Source organism: Artemia franciscana, unplaced genomic scaffold (assembly GCF_032884065.1).
Source record: "Artemia franciscana unplaced genomic scaffold, ASM3288406v1 Scaffold_3619, whole genome shotgun sequence".
Lineage (NCBI taxonomy): Eukaryota > Metazoa > Arthropoda > Branchiopoda > Anostraca > Artemiidae > Artemia > Artemia franciscana.
In genome coordinates, this window is record NW_027064217.1 from 1 (window position 1) to 21,670 (window position 21,670).

At 37.1% G+C, this 21,670-nt stretch overlaps 1 long non-coding RNA gene across 1 annotated transcript; it reads left to right on the top strand.

Annotated features, from left to right (window-relative positions):
• The first annotated feature begins 2,959 nt into the window (after window positions 1–2,959).
• Window positions 2,960–20,248, top strand: LOC136043181 (uncharacterized). The gene is made up of 3 exons (XR_010621567.1): window positions 2,960–3,231; window positions 18,308–18,373; window positions 19,908–20,248. It is a non-coding gene; the product is annotated as an uncharacterized LOC136043181 (long non-coding RNA).
• The last annotated feature ends 1,422 nt before the right edge of the window (window positions 20,249–21,670 follow it).

The window sequence follows — 21,670 nt, forward strand, 5'->3', positions numbered from 1 at the left end:
GAGGGTTACTAGCCCTGCCCCTCCCATGCTCTTTTTTCCCAAATGCTGCATATAAAAATTTTGAGATAGCCTTTTTGTTAAAAATAGTTCAAAGGTAAGATAAAAAAAAACTTCGGCGTCGTCACAACCCTACAGGGCCCGGGGGAGATGTTTTATATTACACCCTGGGGGCATATATGGCTCTTATTGAAGGAATACTCGTATGAACTTTAGAAACGGCTCATGTAATTGGAAGCTGAAAGTTGTAGTTCACTTTAAAGAGTCAAAAGTGATCAGAAGGCATCTAGCCTCCGCCCCAAACCCTTTTTCCAGAAATGCATCAGATAAAACTTTTGAAATAGTGATTTTGTTAAAAATAGTTCCAAAGTCAGATAAAAGAATTTCCAGACATGACCAGCCCCCCAAGGCCCAGGGGCAGGCGTTGTCAGTTATGCCGGTGTATTTATGGTTCTTGTGGAAGGAATGCTGACATAAACTTTAGAGAGGGCTCATTTACTCTGGTGTAAACAAAACATCCGGGGCCCGGCGGCAGGCGTTGTAAGTTATGACCTGGGAGCATATATGGTTCAAATGGAGGGAATACTCGTATAAACTTCAGTTAGGCCTCAGTTGTTTGGAAAGTGAAAGGTCTAGTTCAATTCTTAGGAGTCAAAAGAGATCGGAGGACAACTAGCCCCCCTCCCCCCGACCATACCCTTTTTCTCCAAATGCATCAGAATTTTCTTCTTCTTTTTTAATAGTCATTTTGTTGAAAATGATTTAAAAGTCGGATAGCAAAAACTCTGGTGTCGAGGCAACCCAAGAGGGCCCAGGGACAGTCATTGTAAGTTTTGCCCTGTGAGCATATATGGCTCTTACGGAAGAAATATTCGCATAAATTTTAGAGAGGGCTCATTTGATTGAAAATCGAAAGTTCTAGCCTTTCCTTTAAGAGTCAAAAGGGATTCAAGGGCAAATAAGCCCCCACATCTTTTTACCCAAACCTTTCCGATAAAAATTTTGATAGCCATTTTCTTGAAAATAGTTCAAACATCAGATAACAAAAACTTCGGTGTCGAGACAGCCACCCATGATCCGGGACAGGCGTTTTAAATTATGCCCTGGGGGCTTATGGAAGGGATGCTCGTATAAACTTTAGAGTAGGCTCATTTTATTGGAGATTGAAAGCTCTAGCTCAATTTTGATAGGCAGCGCTATAGCATTGCCTATAGCAAAGGCTATGCAATTCCAATGTTTTGTTATTTATTTTTCCACACTTCATATGGAAGGGGTCGTCGCATAGACTTTGAAGAGGGCTCGTTCAATTGGAAATCGAGACTTCTAGTGCCCTTTTTAAGAGTCAAAAGTGATCGGTGGGCAACTACCCCCCCCCCACAACGCTCTTTTTTGCGAAATACATCCGATAAAAATTTTGAGACAGCCATTTTGTTAAAGATAGTTCAAAGATAATATAATATAAACTCGGGTGTAGACACAAGAGCCCCCCCCCACCCCCACGGTACGGGGGAAGGCGTTGTAAGTTGTGTCATGACGCATAAAGATGGTTCTTATGGAAGGGATGCTCGTATAAACTTTAGACAGGGCTCGTTTCATCAGAAAATGAAAGTTCTAGTTCACTTTTAAGAGTCACAAGAGATGGGAGGGTAATTAGTCCCCTCCCCTCCACGGCCATTTTTTCTCAAACCCATCCGAGGAATTTGAGATAGCCACTTATAAAAGTAGTTCTAACATCATATAACGAAAACTCCAGGATCGACATAACCCCCAAGAGCCTGGGGGCAATTTTTTCCAAAAGAAGTTTCTCAAAGACTTTACAAACATTAATTTGTCAAACAAATTGAACTTGCAATAATTAAAAGTCGTTTTTCAGGAGATGAGTATTTGTAATATCTTGTGAAATCAATACAGAGAGAGAAAATAAATCCCAAGGACGTGAGCACTTTCCAAAAATTGTAAATTTCTGTGCTACCACAGCAACACATACGCTGAAAAGATTCTCACATGATTATTCCTCTTTGAGTTCCTTCAATTTGTCAATGCCAAGATAGCCTTTAGGAGCGAAAGAACAACTATTTTGTCACTATGTAAAGTTGTGAACCGATTGTTTAGTCTTATAAATATTGACTGCCAGTAGCACAGGCTGTCATGTATTTTAAGTGACTCCAGAAAAAAGATTTGAACAAAATGATTGCAAATTTTATATGGAGAAGAATAATCGAACTAAAGAACTTCGCTGAAAAACATTTTTCCAGCTCTGGCAGAACTAACCGTGAGGGTCCTTTCCCTATCGTATTCAAACTTAAACTCGGAAAGATTTTTATCAAAGATGAGTGATGTAAAGACGCAAAATGGATATAAGTTGAAAATAGAAAGCATTGAAGCTGTCCTTTTCATAAAGTCGCTACTAAGATAAGGCTACACAGTTCCACAAGCCTTTGTGTAGCCCCTTTATCCCCAAATCAAGAAAACGAGTCCGAAAGCTAAGATAACATACATCGGATTATTTGAGCTGAATGTTTACCCATCTATATGTTTATAAAGTGAAACTTTGGGGACTATGTATGATAATATGCTACAACGGGCATTCAATCCATCAAGATTAAAGACAATTTGGAGTACAATTGTGTTATTCTGCATTTGGTCATTTTGTTTGCACTTTTTCTTCCATTTGTTTATACGGTGCCCTCACTCCCTTTACGAGCTTGAAGGGAACTATTATTATCAGATTCTATTCAGACCCTTTATTAATTAGAACAAAATTCAACTTATATTCATTAGAATAAATGCCTATAAACACTTTTGTTTTACTGAACACTTTTGTCAAGAAATCTGGGAATAAGAACAAAAAGTGTAGCGTAATTTAATCCAAAAAGCATAACTTTGGGCTACAAAAAAACGTAATCCACTTCTTCTAATCTGGAAGTGTTAGCGCTAAATTCAAAATTAGAGTGAAACGTGGATAAGTAAAAAGCAAACCTCAAAAGTATGTAAATTGTAATTAGCCTGATTTCTGAAAATATGACTACATATTTTATGTGGAGAAGAATAATCAAACTAAGGAACTATACTGACAAAAGTTTTTCCAGCTCTGGCAGAACTCACCATGAGGGTCATCTCCCTATTGCGTTTGAACCAGAAAGAATTTGGGTGATGTAAAGACACAAAATGGAAATAAGTTGAAGATAGAAAGTATTGAAGCTGTCCTTTTCATAAAGTTGCTAGGCTACTAAGGTAAGGTTTCACAGTTCCACAAACCTTTGTGTAGCCCCTTCATCCTTAAATCAAGAAAACAAGTCCAAAGTTAGGATAATAATCATTAGATTATTTAAGCTGAATGTTTACCCATTTATATGTTTAGGAAGTGAAATTTTGGGGACTAAGTATGATGCTATGCTACAAAGGGTAGTCAATCCATCAAGATTAAAGACAGCTTGGAGTACTATTGTGTTATTCTGCATTTAGTCATCTTGTTTGTACTTTTTCTATCATTTGTTTATATGGTGCCCTCACTCCCTTTGTGAGTTTTAAGGGAACTATTATTTTTATCAGATTCTATGCTATTCAGACCCTTTATTAAGTAGGACGAAATTCAACTTAATCTTTCATCAGAATAAATGCCTATATACAACTGATCACTTTGTCAAGAAATCTGGGAATAATAACAAATAGTGTAGCATAATTCAATCCAAAAAGCATAACTTTGGGCTACAAAAAAGCATAATCCTCTCCTTCTCATCTGGCAGCACTTGTACTAAATTCAAAATTGGGGTGAAATGTGGATAGGCCTCATCAGTTGAAGTACACTCACAGTAAAGAAAAAAAAAAGCAAATCTCAAGAGTCTGTAAATTGTGTATCTCATCAAGCACTCTCTTCATCCCTTAATTACCTGATGAATGAACATAACCCTTGTAATGTCATCTATTGAATAGGTTTATTGACCCAGGCTACCTACAAAAAACATAACATGAAACTTCCATACAACATAATATAAAAATACTACATCTTCCTTCTCATAATAAGAAAGCAACATACTAAACTTCCAAAACACTTTAACTTCAAGGGTGGTCCACTAAAGTCTTGGTTTGCTCCAATTCACTGAGTCTTTGGCCGCGTTAAGGCTGCAGCTTTTCATACTTCTTTTTGCTTCACTCCTTTTACAGGTTTAGCTTCAGGGGTCTTCTTACTGTTTGACCATAGTGCGTGCGTAGCTGCAATGGTGTTTTGCTGGTACCCTGGGGCTGAGATATGGTGGCCGTCTGGTTGGGGCTTGGGCTGGCCTGCTGACCATCCTGCAGTGGCAATGGGGACATGAACAGGTCTGGCTGTGAAGCTGAGGGTGGTGACTCAATAGCCATTTCTGTTGTTGGTGGTGCTGCTTCATTGCTTGTCTCACTGACTCAGCCTGAACCTTGCTGGCTTTGATGTGGATGGGCTGTGAGACATTTATGGTTTCTCCTTAGCATGGAACCTTTGTTGGTATGCACCCAGTAGGATTGTGGCTGTCCTGCATGGGATAGCACAACAGCCTGACTCCATGGTCTGTCGGGTGTCTTCTGTACTTAAACCACATCTCCAGGGGTGGGTTGTTTTAGTGATCTAGCTGATTTGTCATGATACAGCTTTTGGCGTTTCTGCATTTCAGTTCTTCATTGAGTGAACTGTGTGGTCAGAATGACTTTCTTCTTGAGGTGTTGTGAGGTGCACAGCAGGATGGATCTTAGCTGATGCAACATTAGGAGCTGGGCTGGTGACGCAAACCCATCGACTGGTGTATTCCTATACTCTAGTATACCCAGGAAGGGGTCTTCTCTGTTTTCTGTCGCTTTTGTCATGATGTTTTTTGAGATTTGTACCACCTTCTTGATCAGTCTGTTGGATTTTGGGTATCCTGGGCTGGATGTGGTTAGTGAGATTCCTCATGTCTTGGCAAAATCAGTGAATTCTCTTGATGTGAACTGAGGTCTGTTGTCTGACATTAGCTGAGATGGTATGCCGTGTTGGGCGAAATGGGCCTTGAGTTTCGTGATGACTGCACTGGATGAGGTTGTTGGAAGCTTGTCAATTTCAAAAAAAAGGCTGTGGTAGTCAATGGTTACCAAGAAACTGGTGCTTTTCCATTCAAAGAGATTGGTTGCAAACTTTTGCCACGGCAGCGTCTCAGTGTTGTGGTTAATCATTGTTTCCTTTGAATTACTTGGCATGTTTGGCACTTCACTATGTACCACTCGACATCTGCGTTGAGTCCTGGCCAATATACCAGCATTCTGGCCTGTTGTTTTGTTTTATCGATTCCGAGATGGGCTGCATGTAACTGCTGCAGTGTAGCTGCCTGCATATTCTTGGGGATGATCAGCCTTTCTCCTTTGAGTAGGATGTCTTTTTCGAAGGAGAGTTCATGCTGCAAGTTCCAGTATGCTAGGATGTTGGTTGGGCAGTCTTTTCTTGCACTCGGCCACCCTGCTTGGACCATTTTGATTAGGGTACTCAGTTCTGAATCCTTTGTTGTTTCCACCCAGATCTCTTTGAGCTTCTGGTCACTGGCAGGTAGGTTTCATACAACTTGATGTACGTAGACATCTAGACTTTCTTCCAGTGTTGGATCTGCATTGCCCAGGTGTAGGTGGGATAGAGCATCAGCTACAGGAATTTCTGAGCCCGGTCGGAACTTCAGGCTAAGGTCATAAGGCTGGAGCTGGAGCATTAATCTCTGTACTCGGGGTGGGGCCTTGTGGATAGGGTTTGCCACCACCATTTCGAGTGGGCGGTGGTCAGTAGTAACTTCAACTTGCCGGCCATAGAGATAATGGTGGAAATGTTTGCAGCCAAATACGATGGCGTACAGCTCTTTTTCTAGCTGGGAATATTTCTGCTCTGTTTTGCTGAGCGATCTCGATGCATATGCTGTGACTTTCCCCTCTGAGACTAGGTGTGCACCAAGTCTGTGGCTAGAGGCGTCAACTATGAGTTCCATGTTGTTACTCTTGTGGTTGAAGAATGGGGTGTTGGATACTATGGAGCTCTTCAAGTCTTCTAGGATCTGTGTGTGTTCCTCTTCCCAGATGAATGGGTCTGCTTTAGTCAGGTCCAAGAGTTTTTTGTTCTTTGTTGAGAGACTTGGTATGTACTTGGCTAAGTAATTGATCATCCCAAGAAGTGTTTGGAGTTCTTCTCTGCATGATGGGCTTGGCATGTTGTTTATGGCCCAGATCTTATCAGGGTCTGGCTGCATTCCTTTGGAGCTTATGACGTGTCCAAAGTACTTTACTCTGGATACTGAGAACTTGCACTTCTCTTCATTGAATCGGATGCCCTTGACAAGGACGCGTTCCAATATTGCTGCTAGGCGTTCGTCGTGTTGTTCTTGGGTGTCGCCATACACGATCATGTTGTCAATGATGATTTCGAATCCTTCTAGGCCTGCGAAAGCGTCTTCCATTTGCTGCTGAAATTCATCTTGGGCTGAGATGATTCCAAAGGGCATTCGCTTGAAATGGTATCTCCCATGGATCATGCTGAATGTCATGAGATAAGAAGAGTCATCAGACAGCAGAATGGACCAGTAACCGGATTGGGCATCAAGTTTGGTGAATACTTTGGCTCCATGTAGCTTCGAGGTGACATCATCCAGAGTGGGAATTGGGTAGTGCAGTCGCTTGATGGACTTATTTAGATCAACTGGATCTATGCACAGTCTTATGGAGCCGTCCTTCTTTTTTACCATTACCATTGAGTTAACCTATTCGGTCGGGGTCACTACTTTTTCTATGATACCTAGGCTTTCTAGGCGACTGAGCTCTGTCTTGAGCTTATCCTGCATAGCGGCGGGGACTTGTTGGGCTGGGTAGACGGTTGGCATAGTGTTATCCTTTAGGTGTATGTTGCATTCTCTGTCCAGCTTTCCAATTCCTCTGAATACTTCTTTGTACTTTTCCTTCAGGTGTGGTACTTCGAAGGTTGCTACGTCTATGTTTAGGACTAGCTTGATCAGGTCCAGGTTGAGGCTAGAATGGTAGCCAATGATTGGGGAGGATGAGGTCTCGACTACGTAGAACTGCTGCATGCTGCTCACGTTGTCTTTGTACCTACAGGATAGTTTGCAGACTCCTGTTACTGGGATCCGGGCTCCACAATGGCTTGTGAGGCGCTTACTGGTGGGTTTCATGGTGGGCTTTGGCGTGATGAGGTCAAAATACTTCTTTGGAATGATATTCACCTGGGCTCCTGTGTCGATCTTAAATTGTACAGGGAACTGGTTGTTGATAGTCAGTGGAATAACTGCTTCGTCTTTGTTCTTACTTTGCTCGATGGAGTAAAGGAAAACAGTTTCGTCGCCAGGGTTTGTATCTGCGGCATCTTCATCAACTGCACTGACCGTCTTACTTCAACAGACCCTGGCAAAGTGGTTGGTCTTTTTGCATATGGAGCAGGTTTTCTCCTTTGCAGGACAGATGTGTGAGGGGGAGTATGTTCCGCCACAGAAGTAGCATGCTTTACTCTTGGAGCTGCTTGCTTCTGTTTGTTTGTTTCTACCACTGTTCCGGTTTTGGTAGCGGGATATAGCGTCGATCTCTTGTTTGATGGGGGCTAGCCTTGTTCCATTGAATGTCTTGAGTTGAGCCTGGGTTGCTTTGTGGCTTCTGCACGTAAAGGTTGCTTTATCCAGTGTGAGTTCATTGCCTTCAGCCAAGAGCTTTTCACGCACATTTTGGTTTTGGATTCCACATACAATTCGGTCCCAAACCATTTCATCTGGGTCTGAGTAGGAGCATGGTTTCACTAGTGTCCTTAGATCTGTGATGTATTTTTCCACAGTCTGTGTCGTTTTGGTCTCGCTTCTGGAACAGTTATCGTGCAAAAACTGTGTTCTTCTGAGGTGAAGCACATGCTTTGAATTGAGTGAGGTAAGGTTCGATTTTATGCAGCTCTTCAGGCGCGACGTTGAAGGTGTTGAATATTTCCCGACCTTTTGCTCCAGCCCAGATGAGTAGGTAGGCACACTGTACTTTTTCTGTTTTGCCTGAAAGTGGCCCTGCAAACATCAGCTTAGCGTGTTCTTTGAAGTGGTCCCATTCCTCTGAAAGGGAGTTGACCTCCCAGTTTATTGATGGCTGAAGGACGTCCATTGTTATTCAGATCCCACTTCTGACACCATGTAATGTCGTCTATTGAATAGGTTTATTGACCCAGGCTACCTACAAAAAACATAACATGAAACTTCCATACAACGTAATATAAAAATACTACAACCCTAGTCATGAGATAGTTTATAGTAGCCCTATTCATCAAATTATTAGGTCATTACAGTGAGTATTGAACAGGCGACATTAGAAATTGTGCAAACCCAATGATAGTCCTTTATGATTATAGGCCACCATCTGATGGACTGGTACATGATAAAGGATCTGTTGCTGCTACTATTTTTAGATTAAGGACAGGTCATGCAAAAACTCATGTGTAGAAAATATGATGTACAAAGAAATGTTCAAAGTTTAATTCTAAAGCATTTTGCAATGAGTACAATCCTAAGTTGTGCAAGTCCCCTAAGTGGTCCCATAGAAAGACTGTATCCCTATTGACTTAAGTATGTCAAAAATTATAATCTGCATAATGTTCTGTAAGTTTTGTGTCTTTATTTATTTATGTATGATTTATTTGATTTATATATTTTTTGTGTTTTTTTTTTATTTTATTTTATATATGTCTAGACATGTTGGGTAAATGTATCACAGTTCATATAATTTACTTACCAATAAAGTGAACATACCACTTGATGCCTTTTTTATGCTCTTTACAAATATAATTATTGCTTCTAGCCTATCACAAATTCAAATTTAAACACTTTTTGACCTAACCTAACTATAAATAATTTTGGCACTGAGAAAATGTAGTATTATTTTGTCAAAAATGACTGAGAAAACATAGTATTATGCTGTCAAAAACAACCAATAACACGCAACAGATGCAATTATTTTATTCATAAACAGCATAAAAAGGCATCAAGTGGTATGTTCACTTTATTGGTAAGTCAATTATATGAACTGTGATACTTTTACTGACATGTTGTATGACCATAGCAGGATGTGATATACATAATAGTGTCAGGGATTTAAGCCAGAACACTCTTTATAATGTCTTAGTACAACCTCATTTTCTCATCAGAAAGGAACACTATAAAATAGTAGAAAATACTTTAAAAATTTCTAAAATACTTAACTAAGTTGTCAAACAGTTAGTGGTAACGAACTGTAGTAAGGAGCGACCCGGCTCAATAGTAAACGAAACTCTAAAAAACGGAATTTCGATGCTAAAAGATATATCAAAAGAATTGGATTTTTATGCTGATTTCAAATATATAAGTTTCATCAAGTTTAGTTATTGTCATCAAAAGTTACGAGCCTGAGAAAATTTGCCTTATTTTGGAAAATAGGGGGTAACACCCCCTAAAAGTCATAGGATCTTAACAAAAATTACACCATCGCATTCAGCGTATCAGAGAACCCTATAGAAAAAATTTCAAGGTCCAATCTACAAAAATGTGGAATTTCGTATTTTTTGCCAGAAGACAAATCACGGGTGCGTGTTTATTTGTTTTTTTGTTTTTTTTCCCAGGGGTCATCGTATCGACCAAGTGGTCCTAGAGTGTTGCAAGAGGGCTCATTCTAACGGAAATGAAAAGTTCTAGTGCCCTTTTTAAGTGACCAAAAAAAATTGGAGGGCACCTAGGCCCCCTCCCACGCTCATTTTTTCCCAAAGTCAACGGATCAAAATTTTGAGATAGCCATTTTGTTCCGCATAGTCGAAAACCATAAGAACTATGTCTTTGGGGATGACTTACCCCCCAGAGTCCCTGGGGGAGGGGCTGCAAGTTACAAACTTTGACCAATGTTTACATACAGTAATGGTTACTGGGAAGTGTACCGACGTTATCAGGGGGATTTTTTTGGTTTGGGTGTGGGGTTCAGGGGAGGGGGCTATATGGGAGGATCTTTACTTGGAGGAATATTTCATGGGGGAAGAGAAATTCAATGAAAAGGGCGCAGGACTTTCTAGCATTACTATAAAAAAAACATGAAAATATAAACATGAAAAAGTTTTTTCAATTGAAAGTAAGGAGAAGCACTAAAACTTAAAAAGGAACAGAGATTATTACGCATATGAGGGGTTCTAAAAATACTTTAGCATAAAGAGCGAGGTATTTAGGAGGAGATAAACACTTCACTCTTTATGCTAAAATTTTTTTAAATAATTTCAACTATTTATTCTACGGCCTTTCTGATTCAGGGGTCATTCTTAAAGAATTGGGATAAAACAAGATTTAGTGTGAAGAGCGAGGTATTAACGAGGGGACCAACCCCCTCATATATATAATCAAAAATATAAGAATATAAAAGTTTGTTATGTAAGTTAATTCTTAAGTTACGTATTTTTTTTTTACTAATAAAAACATTCGTTAAAAATAAAAGATCTAGTTGCCTTTTTAAGTAACCGAAAAATTGGAGGGCAACAAGACCTCCTTCCCCACCCCTTATTTCTCAAAATCGTCTGAACAAAACTAAGAGAAAGCCATTTAGCCAAAAAAAGAATTAATATGCAAATTTCATTTTAATAATTTATGTACGGAGAGCCAAAATCAGTCATGCATTAATTAAAAAACTTTCAGAAATTAAATAAAAAAAACAAGTTTTTTTAAATGAAAGTAAGGAGCGACATTAAAACTTAAAACGAACAGAAATTACTCCGTATATGAAAGGAGCTTTTCCTCCTCGACACCCCGCTCCTTGCGCTAAAGTTTGATTCTTTCTCGCAACTCTACTTTTTAAAACAATAAAAAACTTTAGCGTAATGAGCGGGGTGTCGAGGAGGAAAAGCTCCTTTCATATACGGAGTAATTTCTGTTCGTTTTAAGTTTTAATGTCGCTCCTTACTTTCATTTAAAAAAACTTGTTTTTTTTATTTAATTCCTAACAGGACCTCTCTTTTCTGCCCCCCACCCCATTAGAGTAAATTATTCTGTCTAAATCCATGAATTTTCACATGCGACTTCAAATTAACTTTATGAGCAAACCAATAACATTAAGAGAACCAACCAACAGGAAATTTCATTGACAATATGTGATTTGGGCTGTATATTTGACCATTAGGAAGGATGGGTGAGAGTAGAGTGAAACACTTTATAGAATGATATAGCTTAGATTTTAAAAGTAGTTTTTTAATTTTATTTTGTTTCCTTGAAGGTACCTAGTTGAATGAGAAAAATTCACTGAGTATAAATATTTTAGGGCATCTGGTTAACAACGCTGGTGAATGGTAAAGTTTATTGGAGTATCTTAAAGGATTATGCAAGTATTAAGTTTTTTTTTAAGTAGCTTTCAGCATTTTATAGTGTTCCCATCTAGAAAGTGGAATTGCATTGCTGAAATGAGCTCTTCAAAAGCAAATGCTTTAAAATTCTGGAAACTTCTTTAATCTGCTTTTGATAAAAGAATAATTGAAGGCAAATTTACACAAAGATTGTTCTTCTTTGTTGAAAGTAAACAGTCAGTTGATTTTTCAGAATAATTTTAGACAAGTATTGTTACATTTTAGTAGATATTAAAAAATAAAGGACTTATTTGTGTGAAAATATTTCTTTATATGCTAAATTTTACTTTAGGTTGGAGTTTTATAATGCTTTAGAAGGTAATTACTTAATTTTTATGTTTTTGATTAATTTTAGATCTACTGTCACATATTCTTGAACCATATCCTTGAGCCAACTGTAGGGTTTTAAGCGTCAAAATTATAGATAAAGCTTTCATTTCATTAAGTAAACAAAAGTTTCCAAGTTTTTCAGCTTTGAAAGTTTGCTTACAGTTTTCAGCTTCAAAAGTCCAGCTTACTGAATACGGCTGTAACAGCTAACAGAATAAGCAAATATCTTATTCATATTTTGTTGTTTTTTTTTTACCATGAAAGTTTACTATAACCAAAAATCTAAAAATGCACTTTAAATTGAGCTATATCAGAAAGAAATTTTTGAATTTTATCCCTCTCTTCTTATAAAAAACAAAACAAAACTCATCACATTTTCAATGCTCTTGGCTGTTTAAGGAGTTGAACCCATGCTTTTAACTGTGTTAAGAAAAGCTGACAGCTGTGGTTACAGTGGTTGAAAGTCATTAGGAGAGATAATAAGATAATATTTATTTCAACAAAGCGACTATCACAAGCCCAAAAGGGCCGAATTCGCACTTCAGCGTCAGTACAACATCATAAATTGCAATCAATAAAAAGTCAAACGATAAAAACTCCAGTTCCAGTTCCAAAAATTGTAGGGAGGTATATGGACTAACAACAAGTCCTTTCACCTCTTTGACTTCTTCTTCAGAAAAACTAGCTACTGGAAGCGCTATTCTGCTCCAGTCTGCGAACAATGGATATATACAATTATGAACAATAATAAACTGTTATTGATTGTGGGAAGTGCGAGTACCTGAGCTACCTGTCCCCAGCAGTTTAAGGCACTAGGCCGGCCGGTACCAATACGGCTCTTCCTACTCATTCCCGCTCTCTTCTGCACAATCAAAAACTATGGATAAATTGCGTCCCATTAAAAATTGACTTCTTCAAGCTTTAATCCTTATTAAACAATATTTCTCTTCTTTAAGGTATCAATTGCTGCCTTAAATATCTTACGATCAATTTCCCATGGCAGGTTAGAATCCAGGATAGCTGTATAAGTATTTGGAATCTTAGCCAAGGAGCAGAAACGCTTAAGAGCAACAGTCTCCTCACTCTGAGCCTGGCAATCAAATAAAATATGCTGGATTGTTTCCTCTGTTGAAAAGCAGATTCGGCATAAAGGGGAATGATGTAGCTTCCAATTAAATAACAAGCTATTTAGAAGTAGGGCACCTGATTTCAGTCGGTAATATAGCACTGTATTTAATCTTGTATGAAATGGAGATAACATTAATGTACTGTGATAAACTTTGGATCTTTGCCTGATAATATCTCGTGAATTGAGGTCAGAGGAAGGACTAGGAGATAACATGGAAGCTTTTGCTGCTAGAGAATCAGCCATATCATTATATTTTATACCTTTATGACTAGGAACATGTTGAAAATAAACTTCATTTTCCTTGATCTTAAGATTAAGAAGCTGTCTTCGAATATTATATAAATCTTTGTCATTAGCAATTCTATTAATATTTTGGATCAGTAGTAATGCTGATTTAGAGTCAGAGAGACAGAGTATATTTTCAGATTCAATGTTATAATTTATAAGAGCATCCAAGGCCAGGCGGATGGCACATAATTCAGCAGACAGGATAGAAGATCCCAATGGGAGAGGAGAATAAATATTCAAATTCAGGGATGGGATACATGCTCCTGCTCCAGCTCTTTCCCTCTGGACGGATCCATCAGTATATATTTTTCTATAGTTGGGGTAAGCCTTTGAGATGTGTTCAGCCAAAATAGTCTGGATCTCATAATTAGGAATCAAATCTTTACTAATAGAGATAAGTTCTACTTGACAGCTTGGAGGACTCATTTCCCATGGGGGGGACTCAGTAAAGGGATATGCATGAAGCGAATGTTGATTCCAGTTTGGGACCTCCAGTTGAAACTGATTCCATGATGAATGGGCATTGGGACAGGCTGACTTCTCAGCAAAGGTATGTGCATATACAGCATGCTTGGCTCCATAAGCCTGGATTTGCGAGAAATACTTTATCCTTAGACTAGATGCTCTTTCACTTAGGGACACCAATCCCGACAGTGTTCTTAACTTTGACAGAGGAGTATGCTTATGCACACCCAAAGCTATTCGAATAGCATAATTTTGTAAAGATTCAAGGATTTTGAATGAGGATGGGGGACGAGCTGAAAATATTTGAATCCCATATTCTATATTTGAACGAATATATAATTTGTAAAAATCCAAAATAATCTTTGGGTGACATCCCTACTTACTTCCAGCAAGTCTTTTTAGAATACAAAGTCTCTGAATAATCAGAGATTTCAAAGAATTAATATGTTCATGCCACTGCATTTTAGAATCCATTAATAAACCAAGTAACTTCACTGAATTGCAATATGGGATCTCCCTTGAGAAAATTGTCAGTGGATTAGGAGGATTTAGAGTACCATTAGTAAATATAATGGCTTTAGTTTTACTGATTGATATTGGAAAGCCAAATGCTAAAGAGAATCTCTGGACTAGACTTATATCATGTTGAATAAGGCTTTGAAGAAGGCTAATATCCCTTCCTGACTTCCAAATGATCAAATCATCTGCATAAAGGCCAAATGATGCATGAGATACTTGAAATTCAGAAACATACAAGTTGAATAGAAGAGGACTCAATATTGCACCTTGAGGAAGTCCTCTCGTAATGGGGCATTGCTCACTTCTAGACTGATTTACTTGAACGTAAAAATATCTATCAGTTAGAAAAGACTTTATAAAACTTATAAAAGGATACGGGAAGTCAAGATTTATTAGGATTTCCAATAATTTATTGTGGACTACATTTCCATAGGCATTCGACCAGTCAAACAGAACAGCCATTGTGACATGTCTTTTTTTGAGGGAGTTATAAACATCAGTTTCTAGCCGGGTAATGTTATCTAAAGAGCTATGTCCTTTTCTGAAACCTGTTTGTTCACTAGGAAAGAGATTGTTGACTTCAGAAAACCACTCAATTCTTGATAAGACAAGCCTTTCCAGAACTTTACTAAAGGAAGGTAATACTGATATAGGACGGTAAGACTTGAGATCATTAGATGAATAAGAAGGTTTTAAAGCTGGGAATACCTGAGCAATCTTCCAGGCATCTGGGAACTTTTGACTTGACCAAATAAGATTATAAAGACTTAAGAGGGCTGTATGAAACACCTTTGGGGACTCAAGAATCCACTTCATATAAATACCGTCATAACCTGGGGAAGACTTGATGTTAAGAGAATTAAGTGCTACACAAAATTCATCTTGGGAAAAAGGTTTCATCAGAGTACCCTTATAAGAACAGGTAAGAGGGAGATTACAAAAGGGAGGTCGGCTGGGATGAAAGTCTGAGCAATCATTTTTAAAAACATTGGTAAACAGATCTGCCTTCTTTTTATCTGATACAATTGGATATCCATCCTGAATGATATCATATCTACGGTCATCATTAGGCTGCTTTCCACTATTTAGTTGGCTAATGAAATTATGGACCTTTGAAATTGGGGTTCTAAAACTGATACTTGAGCTGAAATTCAGCCATGTACTCTGTTTAGCTCTCCTACAAATTAGTTTCACCTTAGCACATGACTGCTTATAAAAGATTGCTGTTGACTGAGATGGGTGCTTTTGAAACATTTTACGAGCCTTTCTTTTTGCCAGAACTGCAACCCTACACTCATCATTCCACCAATTCTTGGGTCTTTTGGAGCCATTGTAAAAACGTACCCTAGTCATTGGAATTGCCGATTTAGCTGACTCCAGCAGGATTGATCTCAAATTAGACTCAATGGCATTAATATCATAATTAGGAGAAACAAAGGAAAAATCTACTTCATTTAATATCTCACGAAAAAGGGACCAATTACCTTTGGAGTTGATAAATGTAGGGACGTAGGGTTTGGGAGTGTAGCATAAATCTTGAAATGATGTAAGAATTGCACAATGATCAGATTGGAGAGACAACACCTTTACCATCTGAACTAAATCATAATATGAAGAAGGACCTAGAAGCAAATCTATAGTTGAGAAAGAGTTAGAAGAAATATTATACCTGGTCTGAAAGTCAAATGGAGTGAAAATCAAGGTGTCAGGAAAATTGGACAATATGTACTCTATTCCTCTTCCTGCTTTGTTGCTACCTGCTGATTGTTCCCAGAGAGGACTGTGGGCATTAAAATCACCAAAAATAAAGGTATTATTACCTGATAATTCTGTTTCCAAGATACTTTGGATGTCCTTACTCCCACATGGATTATAAAAGGATTTTATGGCAAGATGGTTACCATTAGCTAAGGTAATTAATATGCCTACAACATCTATTTCATCCCTGTAGATAGTTAAGGGTTGAGGGGAGTGTTGGATTGAATCATGAACAAAAATTGCCACACCCCCTCCCTTTCTGTTAGTTGATCTATCCTTCCTGTAGCACTTGTACCCAGGCATTTTGATTTTCTTGTACTGATGAAGATTAGTCTCTTGTAGACAAATAATTCCTATTCTCTTATCATTTGCACATTGGATAAGATCAGCAAGTTTATTTGAATTTAAAGAGACGCAATTCCATTGTAGGATCTGCAGCTTAGTTAACATAGGAAGGGTTGAATAGGTGACATGCATGATATTTTGAGAGAATGGATGATAATTCTGTTCCTATTTCATTGAAAATAGAATTGGAAAAGTAGTATTCTGCAATTTCTTTTGTTATACTGGCTTTTTTATCTTTAGCCATATTTGATTGTAATATTAGGTCCACTGATGCAACATATTTAATTAAATTAGTAATATGAGGTCCAACTCTATCTTGCATAGTTATGGCTTGAGTAGAAATATTAGGAAGAGCTGCCACTCTTTCAGACCAAGATTTAGGCTTAGTTTTAGGATTGTTGAGGGATGGGCTAGCTTCAGCCACCTTGGGATGCTCCTTAGCCAATTGAGGGTAAGAAGTCTCAGTAGGAGGTATGAGTGCCTGATTTGGGTGGTTCTTGTGGACCTGTAGCCAGGGTTTTTGAGGAAGGGCTAAATTCCCTTCTTTGGCCTCATTACCTCTTGGACCTGATGGTACTTTGGACCGCTTGGCCAGCTCCATTGCAGCTATTGGGAAAGGAACATTTTCTTGAAGAGCAATCTTTAAAACTTTAGCTCGTTGAACATATTTAGGACATGAATTGTGATCTGTTGATTGATGTCTACCATCACAGTTTGTACATTTAGGCACTTCAGTGCATCTACTTTCTGTAGACAGGGAGTGATTACCAAGGCAACTAGGGCACCCTGGCACAGAAGAAGAACAATACTTAGATGAGTGACCAAGCTTAAAACATTTTGAGCATTGAAGAGGTTTTTCTTGGTATATTTTATGAGCTTTTTGCTGACCAAAAAGGAATACTGAGTCAAATTGGGAACTAGCAGGTAAGATAAAGAGGACACTCTTACTACTTCTTGTTCCCTTAGAATCTAGTTTGCCCATACGATGAACATCCAGAACCTCCAGCATTTCCCCCTTATTGTTCATAAGGCCATCTTTCAAGTCGTCATTTGACAGTTCCAATGGTATGTTGTACAGTACTATTTTCTGAGAATTTTTCAGGGTTGGTTTCCACCATTCAGGTGTAACAGGGATATTGCCAATTTTATTTAGGCTAAGGGCTTTGTAGGCTTCATTTCTGTCTAGAAACATAACCATTAGTGAACCATCTCTGTTCACATTCACAGTGAAGCTGCATCTAAAAGTTTTGAAAAGATTCATTCTAATGTTAGTAATATTTTTGATAGAGAAGGATTGATCTTTTACTGTTGGAGCAAAAAGGATAATGGATTTGTCCTTTATCTCCACAGCTGGATTTGGGTTTGAGAGTCCCATTATTTCAGGAGGACTCATAGAAGGTTTTTTTCGTTTCTGTTTTCTGCCTACTGTCTGAAAATCCTCATTTAGCAGGTTGTCAGTTTCAGAGATTGGTGGCTCAGAGACAGTAATCATGGTTTCATTCAGGCTATCATCATTGGATATTGGAGATACAACAATAGGAATATCAGCTTCTGATATCCAATTAGTTGCTTGGCCCCCTTCCCTGAGGGGGCTAGAAGTGTTAGGAAACATTGGGTTCAGGAAAGGGAAATTCCAGAAACTCTAACCACGCAATAAATTTATATGAAAAGGCAAAATAATACTTCTCAAACAAAAGTAGTAGCAAGAGCTTTAGTTCCCTTCACTCAGAAAATAAATGAAATCAATAATATTAATTTTTCATCAAACTCATAAAGTTAAAACAGGGAAAACAAATTTAAACAAAAATGTAGCTAGCAAGAATTACAAAGTTTGCAATTGCAAAATAAACACTCAAACTATAAGATAAGAGTGGAGTGAGAAAAAAAAGGGGGGGGGTATTAATTTAAAATTTCAACTATGTGAGGGATTAATGTTCTTAGATAAGATACGATAAGATATTTAATTTCAAAAAATTATTACTCACCCATCATTACAGCTTTTGTTTTTTCAGACTTTTGCAACTACTCTCTTGAATAAATTTCTGAATGCTGTATTCAAGTGTTGATCATAATATTATTCATTTCACAAATTGCATTACCATCTTTTTCAGATCTCTCTCAAATTCTGAATATGTCTGAACTCATCTCATCTTCTGAGGGCTCTTTCATCAAAAAAGGTAAGTTATATAGTTCAATTCTCTATTACAGAGTAAAATGAAATCTTCACTCTTTATCCTTCTTACTCATTAAGTGGTAGTAAAAGTATTAAAAAGGTTATCTGCATATACACTTTTATCTTGCCATTAAGAGCTGAGGGAGTGGCAATTTTGTGAAACATTAACTGTGTTTTTTCTCCACATATAAACTCAATTAATCATCTGGCAAGGATAATTTTCTCTCTCTCTCTCTCTCTCCCTCTCTCTCTCTCTTGTGCTTAGGTATGATGAGCGAAATGTTACCACAAAAGTGTGGTATTAATGAGCCAGGAAGATCTTTTATAAATATAATATAGGTAATATTGAGCTCAGATGGGAATATTATGCTACAAGATATGTAAGAGAGGGATAAAGCTAGTTGAATTCAGCTGCTTAGCTTTGGGAAGCTACATTTGCTTTTTTGAATTTTGGGAACTAATCCACTTGATGCAAAAAACCCCAATTGATTGGTATTTTGAGTACAATTAACTCTGTAAAAAAAAGTTCTTGTTTATTTGATTAAAAACGTTTATTTTCTTTATCTATGTTTAATTATTGAGTTGTTAAGTTTTTTCTTACTCAATTAATCATTGTTAGTTTAAGCTAATTCAAGACATGCTGTTTTAATGGATTTCCATGAATTTCGTTGAATGTTTCAGTCTTTTGCTTTGTAAAAGCAGATTGTCAAGATGATTTGAGAAAAAAACTGCAGATACATCTGATTAAATGTATAATAAAATATTGAATATACATGTAACATCTGCATGCTTTTTTTTTAACATAACTAAAGAAATAGCATTTGGATTTGTTTAGTAAGCTTTAATTCTTAATAATTCTGAATTTTGTTGAATGTTTCAGTTTTCTTATGCTTTATAAAAAGCAGATTTTAAAAACGTTTTTAGAATGGAATAGAATATATTTATTCACTACAATAGCTGGAGCTAGTATTAGCATGTCATGACAAAAATAATTTATACCTTCAAAAACACTCAGAGGAAAATATAAATAAACAATATTTTAATCAAACACATATTAATCAAAAATTAAATATTAATCGTGTCAATATTATTAAAAAGACAGGTAAAATATGGGACAAATGATTAACGATATCTCTCAGTACTATAGGCTGAGCAAGTCAGTAACTGTGGATAATTCTTTTCTATTTGTCAGAGTCTAGTAACTGGTCCTTCAGTTGGAGGGCTCTCAAGGTTGGGTAGTAGATGACAATGAGTTGGGGAATTCAAACAATTTTCGTCCAAATCTATATGTTAAGCCATGCCTACAACTATCAAGTGAGTCCAAATTGAGTTGTTTCAGTGCATCCTGGTAAGTTGAGATTTGTGAAAAAACCTGCATATGCATCCGATTTAATGTATATATGTAAGCTGAATATACATGTAACGTCTGTATGTTTTTTATTTTTTAACATAACTAAAGGAAAAAGTAGTTGGATTTGTTTGGTAAGCTTTAATTCTGAATTTTTTTTTATGTCCGTTTGATTTAAATTTTCTTTTAGAAGTTGATGATGCTATACCAGGTGACAGTGTGAAGACCTCTCACATTCCAAACCTCTTGTCTCTGAAACATGAAGGTGTTTCTTTCTTTTCTTTACCCAGCGATTCAGGACCATATAAGTTTGAATATGACACCCTAGTATTGGAAACCACATGTTCTGACAATAAAGGTACATCTCAATTTTTTTGTCTTTTTAGATTTCAAGGTATCAGATAATGTTTTATGTAACAAAAATTAGACAAAGGGACTTAATCTTAAGATACAACTTGTTTTATCTTATTCTAATGTGCAGGTGTTTACTGAACTGTTTTTGTGGTTGTAGCTAATTGTAGCTGTAGTTAATTTTCCCTAATCGGGTTGTATTAAGTTGTAGCTAACTTTAAGTGTGAGGAAGTTGTAGCTGATTTTCCCTAATCAAGCGAAAATGAGCTATATTGTGCCATAACCATATTGCCATATTGCCATAGCCATGAACTTTATTGTGCCATAAAAATGCACTAAAGAAAACGATGAAATGTTTCTGTTGATGCTTGAATTATGCAGGTTAGGTAGACTCATCTTTTTTTTGAGGGCTCATCTTAATTTTGACTGATTTTTGAAGAAACTAAATGGTACTTGTCTGTTATAGCACCTATCTATATAGAAGCTAAGTAAAGCCCGTTTCTCTGACTGATCCTAGTAAAATATCATAAAATATAATGAAAATCTAATACTTTAGAAAAAAATTTGGGCTATATATTTGCACATTCGGGGGGATGGGGGTAAAGTATAGTGGGTGTGCATCCAAAATATGTTACTACTACTACTAATAATAATAATAACGCCGCGTCACAAAGCTGCCTGAGGCCAACATAGCTACGCACGCTCCTCCTACAGCTAATCTGTTCAAGGCCTCCCTCTTTACACCCTCCCACGAAGTTTCCATTTCCTTTAAATCTTTATTGGAGATAAGGTCCCTCCTCAGACAAGAATGACCTGCTTCCTGTTTAGCCTCAGACGGCTGGCCAAAAAGGACAATCTTCGACAATCTTTCATCCTTCATCTACAGAACGTGCCTAGCCATCTCATTACATCAACATGACATGAACATTTCCAAATATTTTCTTGAAAGTAATTGGACGAATATTTTTTTTTGCGAAAACCCAATAATAGGCCATAAATCTATAGATCTATAAATATATATAATAATAATATAGATCTATAATCTATAAATCTATAGATCTCTGTATAGTTTTTACAATTCATATTTATAGTGTATATCTCTCTATATAAATTAATATATAAACCAAATGTATGTAATAAATATAAATAGTATGTAAATAGATGTAATAATATGCAAGTGTTACAATAGATGTAATTAATATGTAAATCAGATATATTAATATGTAAATAAAGAGTTGCATATGGAAAATTCAGAAAAGTATTGAGGGATCTGTTTTAGTGGTTTACTGCTTCAGAACGATTTATTTTAAATATAAGTCTAGAAGAACATAACCAGTCATATTGGATTTTAATAATAAATATGAAATTCATGTTTTATTCAGGTATGAAATTCCAGGTATATTCAGGAGGTGTATATTGTCATATACCCCCCCCCCCCCAACTCTTCCCTCAAATTTGAAGGAATGTCTCTGTTGGGATTTTGAGCTATGACAGGTACCAACCCCTTACCAGTTCCTCATTGCTGAAGGCGTTGAAGGTAGAACAGACTTAGGAAAATATTTGTGATTGTAGACTCTTTAAACTTTTCCTTTTTAATTATTG